We start from the raw sequence: 13111 nt of genomic DNA on the forward strand, positions 1-13111 counted from the left end.
AATTCCTTGGTACCACATGCACAGAAAAAAAAATGCTGCAAATGGTGCTGTGGCTCAAGTGGTAGAGTGCTAACCTTGAGAAAGCCCAAGGACAGTGCTCAGGTCCCTGAGTTCAAGCCTCAGGACTGGCAAAAAAAAAAAAAAAGCTACCAGGGACTACCAGGGACTGATAGTTAATTTAAAACACGGATTCTTTATCTTTGTGTACTGGAAACATATTCTCAGAATAATACAATGTTCTTTCTCTCTCTCATTTAGCAGTGCTTAATATCATACTCTGGGCCTAGTATATGCTAGGCAAGCACACCATCCTTGGCCTCAATTTTAGTGCTTCCCGCTTCCCTCCCCCCACCTTTTTTTTTTTTTTTTTGGTTAGATACCAAGACTGGAAATTGGTGCCTGAAGCTTTTGCTCATTTGCTAGTGATCTACCAATTGAGCCATGCCTCCAATCCCAATTTTAGTACTTTAAAAAATAATAGGGCTAGAGATGTATCTCAGTGGCAAAATGCTTTCTTAGCATGTATGGGACTCTGTGTTCCATCCACAGCACCCAGGAGGGAAAAAAGAAGAGTAATGATTGGGTGCTGGTGGCTTATGCCTATCTAGAATCCTAGCTACACAGGAGGCTAAGATCTAAAGATCATGATCTGAAACAAGTCTGGGTAGGGAAGTCTGTGAGACTTTTTTTTTTCTTTTGCTAGTCCTGGGGTTTGAACTCAGGGCCTAAGCACAATCATGCTTTTTCCTCAAGGCTAGTGCTCTACCACTTGAGCCACAGCACTACTTCTGGCTTTTCTATGTATGTGGTGCCAAGGAATTGAACCTGGGTCTTCATGCATTCTAGGCAAGCACTCCACCACTAGCTCATATTCCTGGCCCTGTCTGTGAGACTCTTTTTTTTCTCTTCATATATTTTTATTGTAATTAATAGAAGGGTTACATGATATTTGCCAGATAGAACGTTCATTAATTCACATACATTGATACCCTTCCACATGTCCTGGTCCCCATTAACCTCCCCCCCACCCCCCTCTTGATATCTGTGAGACTCTTATCTCCAATTAGCCACTTGAAAACCAGAAGTGGTGCGGTGGCTCAAAGTAGTACAGTGTTAGCCTTGAGCACCCAGGTCCGGAATTCAAGCCCCACGACTGCCCGCTCCCCCCACAGACAAAGAAGAGTAATGATTTTTAGCAGCGCTTTTTTTTTTTAATCTGTAAAAGGTGTGTAATCCTAAAACATACTTTACCTAGAGATTAATTCGTTAAAACAGAATTTTATACACGCTAAGACCTATTAGGAAATTACCAGTTACCACTTCTAAAACTCATTTTAAAATCAGTGATATTACCTGATCAATTACAGGAAAGGGGGATTAGAACAAATATAAGTACTTAAGAGACTTCCTACATGGAGAAAAAATATTCCTTTATGACATTTAAGAGTGGCAGCTGCTCTTTATTTTATTTAAATCAGTTAAGAATTCATTCAGGTTTTCCTTCCTATTTTTCCTTATGATTAAATTTCATAATGGTAGCATAAAAAATAATGATCTATAGTGAATACTATAGAAAAATGACTGCATTCAGCTGATCTTCAGGAATAAATTGTTCTCATGAGAAAATGGGAGAAAAGTAAGAACCTCAGCTACAGAACTTTTACAGGCTGTGAAACTTGGTCTCTTGCAATCATGTCACTGCTCAGTTAGAGACAACCTTCCTCGTGTCTATTGGAGCAGCATGGTGGCACACAGCAGGCAATGGTGATGTTGAGAACAGCAGCAAAACCCAACACGTGGATGCTCATGAAGAACCAGCCTATGAGATGGACACCTTGCAGAGAAGGTTATACTTGAAAGACCCAAGACTTCAGGATAATAAAGCTCTGAATTTATACTCTTTTATATGTTCTATCGTGGCTATTATGCTTTAAGTAAAATAGAAGAATTAAAAAAAACAAAAGATGACAATATCATAAAAATGTAGCTGTCCTCTTTGGCAGCTATATTGCAGAATTTCTTGACTATCTTTTAAATCAGCTGGGAGAAAAGTCATTAATTGTATGCAAATGAATAAATTGTCCATACCAAAATACAAAAGTACTATCAATAATCACCTCTGACTTTCAGATTTAAATTCAGTTTTAGCAGGGCTTTTTATACATATTCATGTACAAAAATACTTTTTTGTTTTGTCCATATACGTGGGCCTTATACTCTCATTTGGATTTATTTATTTATTTGCTCAAGGCTGACCCTTTACCACTTGAGCCATACCTCCATGTCCTGCTTTTTTGCTGCCCAGGCTGGCTTGGAGCTTTATTCCTCAAATCCCAGCCTCCTGCGTAGCTGGGACTAAAGGTGTGACTCACTGGCACCCAGCAGGGGGTGGGATTTAATAACAGGTCTTTAAGTTACTGGGAGTGTGTTCTTAAAAGGGTCTTGGACCTCTCCTCACTATTCCTTTCTGTCATCGAGGTGGACAGCTTTGTGTTACTATACCTTCCTGCCATGCCTTACTGTCCTGTCCCTGGCCCGAGTAGTAGAGCTAAACTGACTAGTATAAGTGTCATCTTCTCTGAAAATTCCAGCCCCTGCACCCCAAGATGGAGCTTCTTTTGGTGAACCTGCCAGGTATATATTTAGGGTCTCAGCCATGTTCTTCTCTCAGTTTGCGCTAACTGTTCTAGGCTGGTGGCCTACACTGGTGGCTCATACCTGTAATCATAGCAACTCAGGAGGCTGAGATCTGAGGATTGCAGTTCAAAGCCAGCACAGGCAGGAAAGTCCGAGAAAACTGGAAGTGGCACTGTGGCTCAGAGTGGTAGAGCACTAGCCTTGAGTGAAAGAATTTAAGAACAATACCCAGGGGCTGAATTCAAGCTTCAGGACTGGCAAAAAAAAAAAAAAACATTAATTTTGGGGAGAAGAGGCAATACTGGGCTAAAGGTTGTTCTTCCTCTTTCATCTTGGCACAGAAACCACATCATTAACCTCTGCTTTTACAACTGACAGGAGAGGCACAGGACATCCATCAGCTTTCCCCAATGTTTTCTCAAACTCTGGGCTACCTGGCCAGCATATGGAATCATTTCCCAGAAGCCTCTTTGTCACTCTCCTGTCTTCTCCTACCCAGGTTAACTGTAATGGTAAATGAACTATAATGCTGATATGATGAACCACATCCTTGTCCTTGGACAGAATTCCACTTCTATGGGGTAAGAGCTTGTCAGGTGAGGATTTGAAACAATTGCTCTTTTGTAAAAGTTTCCAGTGTGCCAAAGCACTTGTCTATAGGGTCAGTCAGACTCTGTAAGCTGTAAGGCACCTAGGTCTGTGAGGAAGAGCCTTCCCTGAGATCCTTTCCAGCTCCCTCTGAAGGAAGAGCTATAATTACTTGGTTGGAGATCCTCTCTTATGGCATCATCCAGATCCTGGGGGTCAACATATCTCTTGTCAGGGAGCATTTCCTCATGATTATTATATTTTTGCCTTCAGTCACCCAGCAAAGCCTCAGATATTCCACTATGCCTTACAGCTAACAATAGCATAGGTAAGTTTTACTTTTCAGTATCTGTATCCTGGTGGAGTGCTGAGAACCTGCACTTTTGGAGGGCATTTTGCAAAGAGCCACAGAGTCTAATAGTACTGGCTCATGAGTCAGTGATGATATGAAAGACATTTTGCTCAAGGCCCTTAGAAGGCAGACAGTAGGCAGCACAGCATCTGCTAAATCAGCTCTGACTGTACTCTAGGTTCATTCACCAAGCAGACTGCAAGTGAACAAGGGGAACTCCTATAGTATGTATACAATGAAAAAGAATCTTGGTCTCTTTATTTTCCCCTAAATATTGAGATGGGGGAGTGCATGGTGGCCCCATCTGTGTTAAAACAGAATAAATGTAATAGTCCATACCAGATTGGGTAAAACGCATCCTATTGTTCAGTGGGAAGAAAAGAGCCTTCAGGTGGGTAAGGGAGCCACCAACTTGCTGAGACTTAAGAGACTCAGCTTGCTGATCAGCTTTGGAAGGTTGTCATAGCAGTCATGAACCAAAGCCCTGAATTGTAACATCTACTTGGCAAGAATCGCTGTCAGTTAAGATTAGTCTTTTATTATACTGGGGAAGATAAAGGTATCTTTTGTTATGTATTAGTGTCTGTCCCAGAGCTCCGAGATTTTGAAAAGACAAAATGACAGGGATGATTATGTAAGATATTCATAGTTTAATATGGCCCATGGAGTTTTATACCAATAAGTTTAAATTCCAGGAAGCCATTAGACTTGAGAAATAGAACTTAAAAAGCATAATAAAGATGTATAGAAGCTAGGTACTGAAGGCCTGTAATCCTAGCTACTCTGGAGGCAGCAATCTAAGGATCGTGGTTTAAATGATCCAACCCTTGTAGCAAACTCCTTAGCGCTCGTATCTCCAATTAGCCATCAGAAAAACTGGAAGTGGCACTGTGGCTCAAAGTGGTAGAGCACTAACCTTGAGCACAGAAGCGCAGGAACAGCCAGGCATGGAGGCTCAAGCCTGTAATCCTAGCTGCTCAGGAGGCTGAGATCTGAGGATCTCAGCGCAGTCAGCCTTGGTACTAAAGTCTGTGAGACTCATCTCCAATTAACCACCAGAAAACCAGAAGTGGTGCTGTGGCCCAAGTGGTAGGGGGGTAGCCTTGAGCTGAAGAGCTCAGGGACAATGCCTAGCCCAAAATTCAAGTCCCACACTGACCAAAAAAAAAAAAAAAAGCTCAGGGACAATGCTCTGGTCCTGAATTCAAGCCCCATGACTAGCGAAAAAAATATATTTATTGTTCACACATGCAAATACACACACTTGTACGTACAAGTTCTAAGGTACTCGTAGATATTTTAGAATATAAATTGGCTGTAAATTCTTTTGAAATTCCAGTGGCAAAATGACATTATTTTGCCCAACATGATAGAACCACAGGGTCGGTGTTAGAATTCAAAACAAAGCTATGAGACAAAACACAAAAGCAACAAACAGCTTTTTTTTCCCCCCAGATATTTAAGAACTAGATGGCAGACAACAGAACAGAAGATGTTTAAACAACTTTTTTTGGCAAGGCATCTTAACATGGATTAACTTTTGGACATCTCCTAGGTGGGCTGCCCTCCCTTCCTTCCCCTCCCCTTCCTCTTCCCTTCCTCACCCCTTCCCTTCTCTCCCCTCCCTCCTTAATCTCTCCTTCCCTTCCCTCCTCTCCCCTTCTTTTCCCTTTCCCTTCCCTTCCTCTTCCCTTCCTTTCCTTTCCCTTCCCTGCCCTCCCATCTCCTACCTCTCCCCTCCCTTCCCCTCCTTTCCCTTCCCTTCCCTTCCCTTCCTTTCCCTTCCCTCCATTCCCTTTCCCCTTCCTCTCCCCTTCCCTTCCCTTCTTTTCCCTTCAATTGCCTTCCCTCTTCTCCCCTTCCCTCCCCCTCTCTTCCCCTCCCCTTCTTTCCTCTCCTTCCCCACATCATATTTTTATCTCCTTTCTGGTTAAAAGCAACTTTGTTATAAGCTGTACTTAACCTTCTCTTTCTCTGCTGCTAGGAAAGAGATCAGAAATGGGTTCACTTGCCTTTCTTTTGTCTTTGTGAGTTTTCTGCTCACAATGTCAAATGCTTTCCTCTTCAAAGATACTCTGTGGATGGAGAATCCTGGGTGCTCTGAACATAGGCAGGTTCTCTATAACCACACAGGTAAAGATTAAAAATCCTAGCTGAGTATGGTGGCTCATACCTGTAACCCTAGCTACTGAGGAGGCTGAGATTTGAGGATCGCAGTTCAAAGCCAGCTGGGCACTAAAGTCCAAGAGACTCTTATCTCCAATTAACCATTAGAAAACAGAGAGTGGGGCTGTGGCTCAAGGGGTAGGGCAGTAGCCTTGAGCAGGAGAACTCAGAGACAGTGCCCAGGCCCAGAGTTCAAGCCCCACGACTGGCAAAAAAAATCCTTAGTTAAATGCCAGAAGTGATGCTATGGCTTAAGTGCTCAAGTGCTGTGGCTCAAGAGGTAGAGCTCTTGCCTTGAGACAGCCCAAGAACAGTGCTCAGACACTGAATTCAAAGCCCAGTTCTGGCAAAAAAAAAAAAAAAAAATCCTTAGTTAAGGGGCTGGTGGTTTGGCCTAGTGGTAGAATGCTTGCCTAGCAAGCACAAAGACACAGGTTCAATTCATTGGTCCCACACACACAGAAAAAGCCAGAAGTGCTAGAAGTCTAGCCTTGAGAAAGCCCAGGGACAGTGCTGAGGTCCTGAGTTCAAGCCCCAAGACTGGCAAAAAAATATTCTTAGTTAACACACAACCTCAGGATTTAATCCAATATAATCAAGTCAAGGAGGATAGAGGACAGTGTTTGAATGGCCTCTCTGTTGAACCCTGACCTCGTTTGGGTGCTGTTTTCTCCATTGGTACTGCATGCTTCCTGAGTACCATTACCCTAATACTTCTCAGGATTGCCTGAAGCCTCCATCCATTTCCTGGAGGCCCTGAAAATCTATGGGGTGGACCCCTGCCAGGCTGTGCTCTGTGGAGGCAGCACTGGAGGGAAAGCTGTGGCCAACATTGCACAGGCCTTGGTTAGAAGGCCAGATCATCCCCACATTTGGGATCAGGTCCTTATTTATCCATCTGTCCAATATATCCATTTCCACTTATCATCGTGTCAGCAGACCCCAAATGGCCAATTTCTTACCAGAAATTTGATGTTGACAGTTTCGTGTAAGCATTTGGCCATTGACCTGTCTTAGATGTGCTATTGAAAATGTGTGTGTTTTCCTGCAGATGCCTGGGAGAAGTCCAGGAAGTGGCTGAGCTCGGACAATCTTCCTGAAATGTTCAGGAAGAAAGACAATCAACAACCTGAATTTCCTGAACCTTTTAATGAGGCTGCCTCTCTGAAAACCAAACTTTTTGCCAGTCCTGGGGCTTGAACTCAGGGCCTGAGCATGGCTCTTGGGCTTTCTCAAGGCTAGAGCTCTACCACTTGAGCCACAGCACCACTTCCAACTTTTTCTATCTATGTGGTACTAAGGAATGGAACCCGGGTCTTGACACATGCTAGGCAAGCACTCTGCCACGAGGCTAAACCCCTGGCCCAAATGTATTTAATATAGAAAAATTTCCCCTTCTAGCAGATGATGAGATTTGTGCTCATCTTCCTGAGGCCTTGCTGGTGACCTGTGTGTGGGACGTCTTCTGTGACAATGCCCTGCTCTACAAAAAGTGCTTGGAAGACCAGGGGCTCTGTGACTTGGGCCCATGTGGAAGATGGCTTTCCTGGATGCATAACTTTACTTAGTAAGAAGATTTTGTTTCCTCTGCTCCTAGAATATTATTAATGCCATCCTCAGATACATGAATGTCCATGGTTAGAATTCCCAAGGAGTACACATTCAATAGGGTTTTTGTTTGTTTGTTCGCTTTTGTCGTGGGGCTTGAACTCTGGGCCTGGGTACTGTCCCTGAGCTCTTCAACTAGTGCTCTACCGCTTTGAGCCACAGTGCCACTTCCTAGATTTTTAAAAAATGTGTGTTTGATGTTAGTTTTGAATTCAGGGCCTGGGTACTGTCCCAAAGCTTTTGTGCTCAAGGCTAGTGCTTTTCCATTTGAGACACAGCTCCACTTCTGGCTTTTTTATGGTTAACTGGAGATAAAAATCTAATAAACTTTCCTGCCCAGGTTGTCTTTGAACCTTGATCATCAGATCCCAGCCTCCAGAGTAGCTAAGATTACAGGCCTTTAGTGCCTGTTACTTGTCAAGATTTTTATAAAGCCCTAGATTTAACTCCAAAACTTAAAAAGGGGGGAACAAATAAATAGACAAGTAGCAAAAATCTGGAGGTGAGGCTTGGTGACTGAGTGCCTGCCAGGTAAGTAAGAAACTTCGTACAAAACCCTAATAATGCAACAACAGCAGCAATGAAAACACAAGCATGACCTTTGCTGCCAGCTGGGCCTTTGCTGAGTTGCATGTGTCAGAAGAGATACTTGATCCTGGGATGACCCAGGTAGGAAAAAAAAGAGAGAAATGAAGTTCTTCTGACTATTCAAGAGAACCAAACCTGTTTCCTTCTGATAATGACTGTGTCCACTGTTGTACAACCAACATTACCATTCTCATTCAGAGAATAAAAGAAAATGAAGAATATGTCTTTAAATTTTCCTTGAAGACCCCTAGATCTGTGCAGAATAAATGCCACCAACTGATCGTAATGCCAATGAAGAGAATCCCTGTATTTTTTTGTTTTTTAAGTTTCTTTTTTTTCAGTCATGAGGCTTGAAGTCAGGGCCTAGGCACTGTCCCTGAGCTTCTTTTGTTCAAGGCTAGTGCTGTACCACTTGAGCCACAGCACCACTTCTGGCTTTTTCTGTTTATGTGGTAGTCAGTAATCAAACTCAGGGCTTCATGCATGCTAGAGAAGAACTCTGTCATGAAGCCACATTCTCAGCTGAGAATCCCTGTGTTTGAAGATAGGACTCTACTGTAGACACTACTTGTGGGAAGCAGGGTCATTGTTAAGGTCAAAGTCAGTCTCCAAATCCCAGTTTACTTAGGCTCCTACTGACCTGAGCAATAGATATGAAAAGGAATTTCTCCTTGACTCAGTTACCCTTGGCCTAGACTACAGGAAGATCTCACAGGGCTTTGTAAGAAACAGAGACCAGGGAAAAGGCAAGAGGGGAGGAAAGGAAGGACAGGGTGAGTTCTGATAAACTTCAAACTTGGTCTAGTTCAAGTAATCAAAATTTCTGCAGTAGATTTCTGGCTACCAAGAGTCAGATTCAACAGGCTTCAACAGGAAGTCTAGAGGGCTATCCAGATACAGGCCTAAGGGAGTCAGGTGCAGCCTGCTTTCTCAAGTGAGTTTCTGTGTACTGTAGGTGGTTATAGAGCACTGAGCTCTGCTCGGCCTTGCTTCTCCAGTATCACTCTGCACACAGGGAAAGGAAACTATGACGTCTATGTTTCTTTGATTCTGGCTTACTTCTCTTAATATCATTTTTTCCCCAAATACTTCTGTTTTCTTACAGATGAGGCAATGTCATTCTTTCTGATGGAAGTATAGAATTCCATTGTGTATAAATACATTTTCTTGATCCATTCATCTACTGAGGGGGACCTGGGTTGGTTCCATAGCTTAGCTATGGTAAATAATGCTGCAAGGAACACGGTTGTGCTGGTGGCTTTATTTGTGGACATTTGGGTAAATGACCAGAAGTGGTATTTCTGGGTCATAGGGGATCTCTATGTTTAGTCTTCCCAGAATGGTTGCACAAGTTTACACTCCCACCAACAGTATAGTAGGGATCTCTTCTGGCTACATCCCCACCAGCATCTGTTATTAGATTTCTTGATAATGGCCATTCTAACTGGAGAGAGGTGGAATCTCAAAGTTGCTAGGATTTGCTTCTCTCTCCCTCTCCCTCTCCCTCTCCCTCTCCCTCTCCCTCTCCCTCTCTCCCTCTCTCCCTCTCCCTCTCCCTCTCCCCCTCACCCCCCCCTCTCTCTTTTCTTCTTTGTCAGTTGTGTAGCTTGAACTCTGGGCCTGGGAAGCTGTCCCTGAACACTTCAGCTCAGGGCTAGCATCCTGCCCCTTGAGCCACAGTGCCATTTCTAGTTTTCTAGTGGTTAATTGGAAGTCAGAGTCTCACGAACTTTAGTGCCCGGGCTGGCTTTGAACTGTGATCCTCAGCTCTCAGCCTCCTGAGTAGCTAGGATTACAGACCTGAGCCACCACACCCAGCTAGATTTGCATTTATTTTATCATCAGAGAGAGATATTAAGTATTTCTTCATGTGTCTATTGGTCATTTTTTGGTGGGGGGGGTCATTAGGCTTGAACTTGGCCTGGGCGCTGTCCCTGAGCTATTCAGCTCAAGGTTGCTGGCCTACCCTTGAGCCAAGCCCTACTTCCTATTTTCTAGAGGTTAATTGGAGATGAGAGTCTCAGGTCATTTTGTGCCCAGGCTAGCTTTGAGCCTCGATCCTCAGATCTCAGCCTCCTGAGTAGCTAAGATTACAGGCATGAGCCACCGTGCCCGGTGGTTATTCTTATTTCCTCTTCAGAGAAGACTCTCTTTAAGTCTTTAGCCCACTTTTTAATGAAGTGATTGTTTCTTTGAGGGTTTGTTTTAGGGGATTTAATTTTTTGAGTTCTAAATATATTTTAGATAGGAGACTCTTGTCTATTGTATGGCTAGTGAAGATCTTCTCCTAGTCTGTGGGCTTTCTATTTATCTTGCTAGCTATGCCCTTTGCCATGCAGAAGCTCTGCAGTTTAATGTAATCCCATTTGTCCAACCTTCCTTTGTTTTGTTGTGTTTCTGGGCCTTTATTAAGGAGGTTTCAACCTGTGCCAAGGAACCCTTTTTTTTTCACCTATTCCTTCCTGTGATATTTTCAAGGATAAGAATCCCCATAAGGAAGGCCTATGTCCACACAGCCAATTGGATTGGGTTTTAGGATATAACACGCTTGTAATTCATGCTTGGTGCATAAACACTTTTAATAGAAGGAAGTATTGTTTTTCTCTTTCCATACAACATGTGTATGTACTAAAGTTTAGCTGCTCAACACAATCCATATTTATTCTGTCATGATTTCTTGGCGAGAAATCTAAATACAGCTGAGCTGGGCTTTTGGTTTTTGGTCTTAGAGAAGTGCTGTCCAGTTCAGCTGAGACCTGACTAGAGTACTCTACATCAAACATGAGTAAATCTCATTGTCAATAGATCCTCCCTTTTGCTGGAAGGCTAAGGACACACATGTTTTGCTTGCCAACCAGATGTCCCCACCCTTAGCTTCTAGAAACTTCTACATTGTCTGTCTGTGTGACTTTCTTCCAATGGCACTTAGGCATTATTCAGGAGGAAGAAATCACCTCCACAGCATCTAGTAACCAAATTAGATGAGAGAATGGAGACTCAAGAGGCCAAAGGGCCCACATAGACTGAAGGATGTGAAGGCTAGCAAGGACACTGGATCCAAACAGCCTTGCTTAACATTAAGGGTTTGTACTCAGTGACTGACCACGGAGAGTAGTCTACCATGACACTGCTGCTCACCTCACATGTTATGATAAGGATTAAATGGGTCAAAATTGTTAAATCACTAAAACAAAACAAAATAAAACAATAAAACCACCCAGAGTACATAGCGACTGCACTGAGGATAGAGGTCTGCTCCCCTCACTTGAGAGGATTGACCCATCCATCAAATCTAATCCTTCTATACAGCCTTGTGGCTGCCCAGTTGTGTGTAAATGGTGCCACCTTGTGGGTGGAGCTGGTGACAGATCAGGGCCTGGAAGGGTTAGAAACCACATTGTCCTCACTGAAAAAGTGGAATGGCGGCTTAGTCTCTATTTCTTTCCTCTATTACTTTACTGTACCTGCTTGAACACATGGAAAGATCCACCATCATAGTCTATGGTATGATTAGGATATATCTGTAGGAGTGTACTTCTTCCAGAACCTTTAAGAGAGGATGGACACCCTAACTTTTTCCAGCTTCGACAATAAACCGCCCCATTCCCAGAGCTTCTTTTCAAATCAGTAGCATTTTCTTTCCATTTGACCTCAGCTTCTGTGTTCACATCTTAGTGTGACTCTCCTATGTCCACTCTTATAAGAAACCTTATGATAAAATGAACTATGTAAACACCCACAGAGTGGGAGAAGATCTTCACTAACCATACAACAGACATAGGCCTCATATCTAAAGTATATCAACAGCTAAAAAAATTGAATCAATTCAAAATTAATCTTCAAGAAACAACCATCCCATTAAAAGATGGGCCAAAGACTTAAAGAGAGACTTCTCTGAAGAAGAAATAAGAATGGCCTATAGACACATGAAGAAATGTTTGACATCTCTGGCCATAAAAGACATGCAAATCAGAACAACTCTAAGATTCCATCTCACTCCAGTTAGAAAGATCATGATCAAGCAATCTAGTAACAGCAGATGCTGGCAGGGATATGGCCAGGAGGGATCATTATTACACTGTTGGTGGGAGTGTAAACTTGTTCAACCACTCTGGAAAGCAATGTGGAGGTTCCTCAAAAGACTAAACATAGAGCTCCCTTATGACCCAGCAATTCCACTACTTGGCATTTACCAAATCGTCCAGAAACAAGGACATACTAAATCCACTAGCACTGTTTACCATAGCAAAGATATGGAACCAACCCAAGTGCCCCTCAGTAGATGATTGGATCAACAAGATGTGGTATTTATACACAATGGAATTCTATGCAGACATCAGAAAGAAAAACATCACTCCATTTGTAAGGAAATGGAAATACTTGGAAAAAATCATATTAAGTGAAGGAAGCCAGACCCAAAGGAGCATAGGCTCAATGGTTTCTCTTATTTGTCATAATGAGTATAAGCCTTGGACTCTCCGAGCAGAGGATTACAATAGGGAAAAACCAAGATACATAAAGCCATGCAGGATGAGGCTAAATGAAAGGACCTCCAGGATATGGAAACAAGAGCCATATAATGTGTGATTGTTGTTCTTAATGTACTGTTATTTCTCATCTCTTTTGTTCTCCCTTGATTATCTCATATTTTACAGTATCTCACCTTGTTATTTGGCGTATTGTATATGTTTATTTGAAATAGGATAGGGAAGGGGAAGCAAGATGAGGGAGGGGTGGGAAGAGGGAAATGGGGACAAAAACATGAGAAGGGGTATCATTGTGAAGTAATGCACCTTCTCTCTGGAAAATATAATGTAACCCTTTTATTAATTACAATTAAAAAAAGAAAAAATGAATACAAAAAATGAACTATGTAACTTGTGCGCAGGGATGGGAAGAGGAAAATGAGAGGAAGCAAAGGAAAGGGTGCCATTGTCTAAAAAATACTCCAAATATATTCATTACCCGACTTATGAAATGGTTACCCTTCTATAATTCTTTAATAATTACAATAAAATTATATTAAAAATGAAACCGTCAGGAGCTGGTGGCTCACATCTGTAATCCGAGCTACTCAGGAGGCTGAGATCTGAGGATCGCAGTTCAGAGGCAGCCCAGGCACGAAGAATCAGTGAGATTCTTGTCTCCAATTAAGAAGTGGTGCTGTGGCTC

The 13111-nt window shown here is 42.7% G+C and overlaps 1 protein-coding gene and 1 pseudogene across 1 annotated transcript in view; both read left to right on the forward strand.

Annotated features, from left to right (window-relative positions):
- The window catches only part of LOC150062483 (arylacetamide deacetylase-like 4 family member 1), a 50779-nt gene that overhangs the window by 14518 nt on the left and 23150 nt on the right, over positions 1–13111 (forward strand). The window lies entirely within an intron of this gene.
- On the forward strand, positions 6429–6943 carry LOC150062484 (arylacetamide deacetylase-like 4 pseudogene; annotated as a pseudogene).

The sequence above is a fragment of the Megascapheus bottae genome, chromosome 6 (genome assembly GCF_031878675.1).
Source record: "Megascapheus bottae isolate mThoBot1 chromosome 6, mThoBot2.hap1, whole genome shotgun sequence".
NCBI lineage: Eukaryota > Metazoa > Chordata > Mammalia > Rodentia > Geomyidae > Megascapheus > Megascapheus bottae.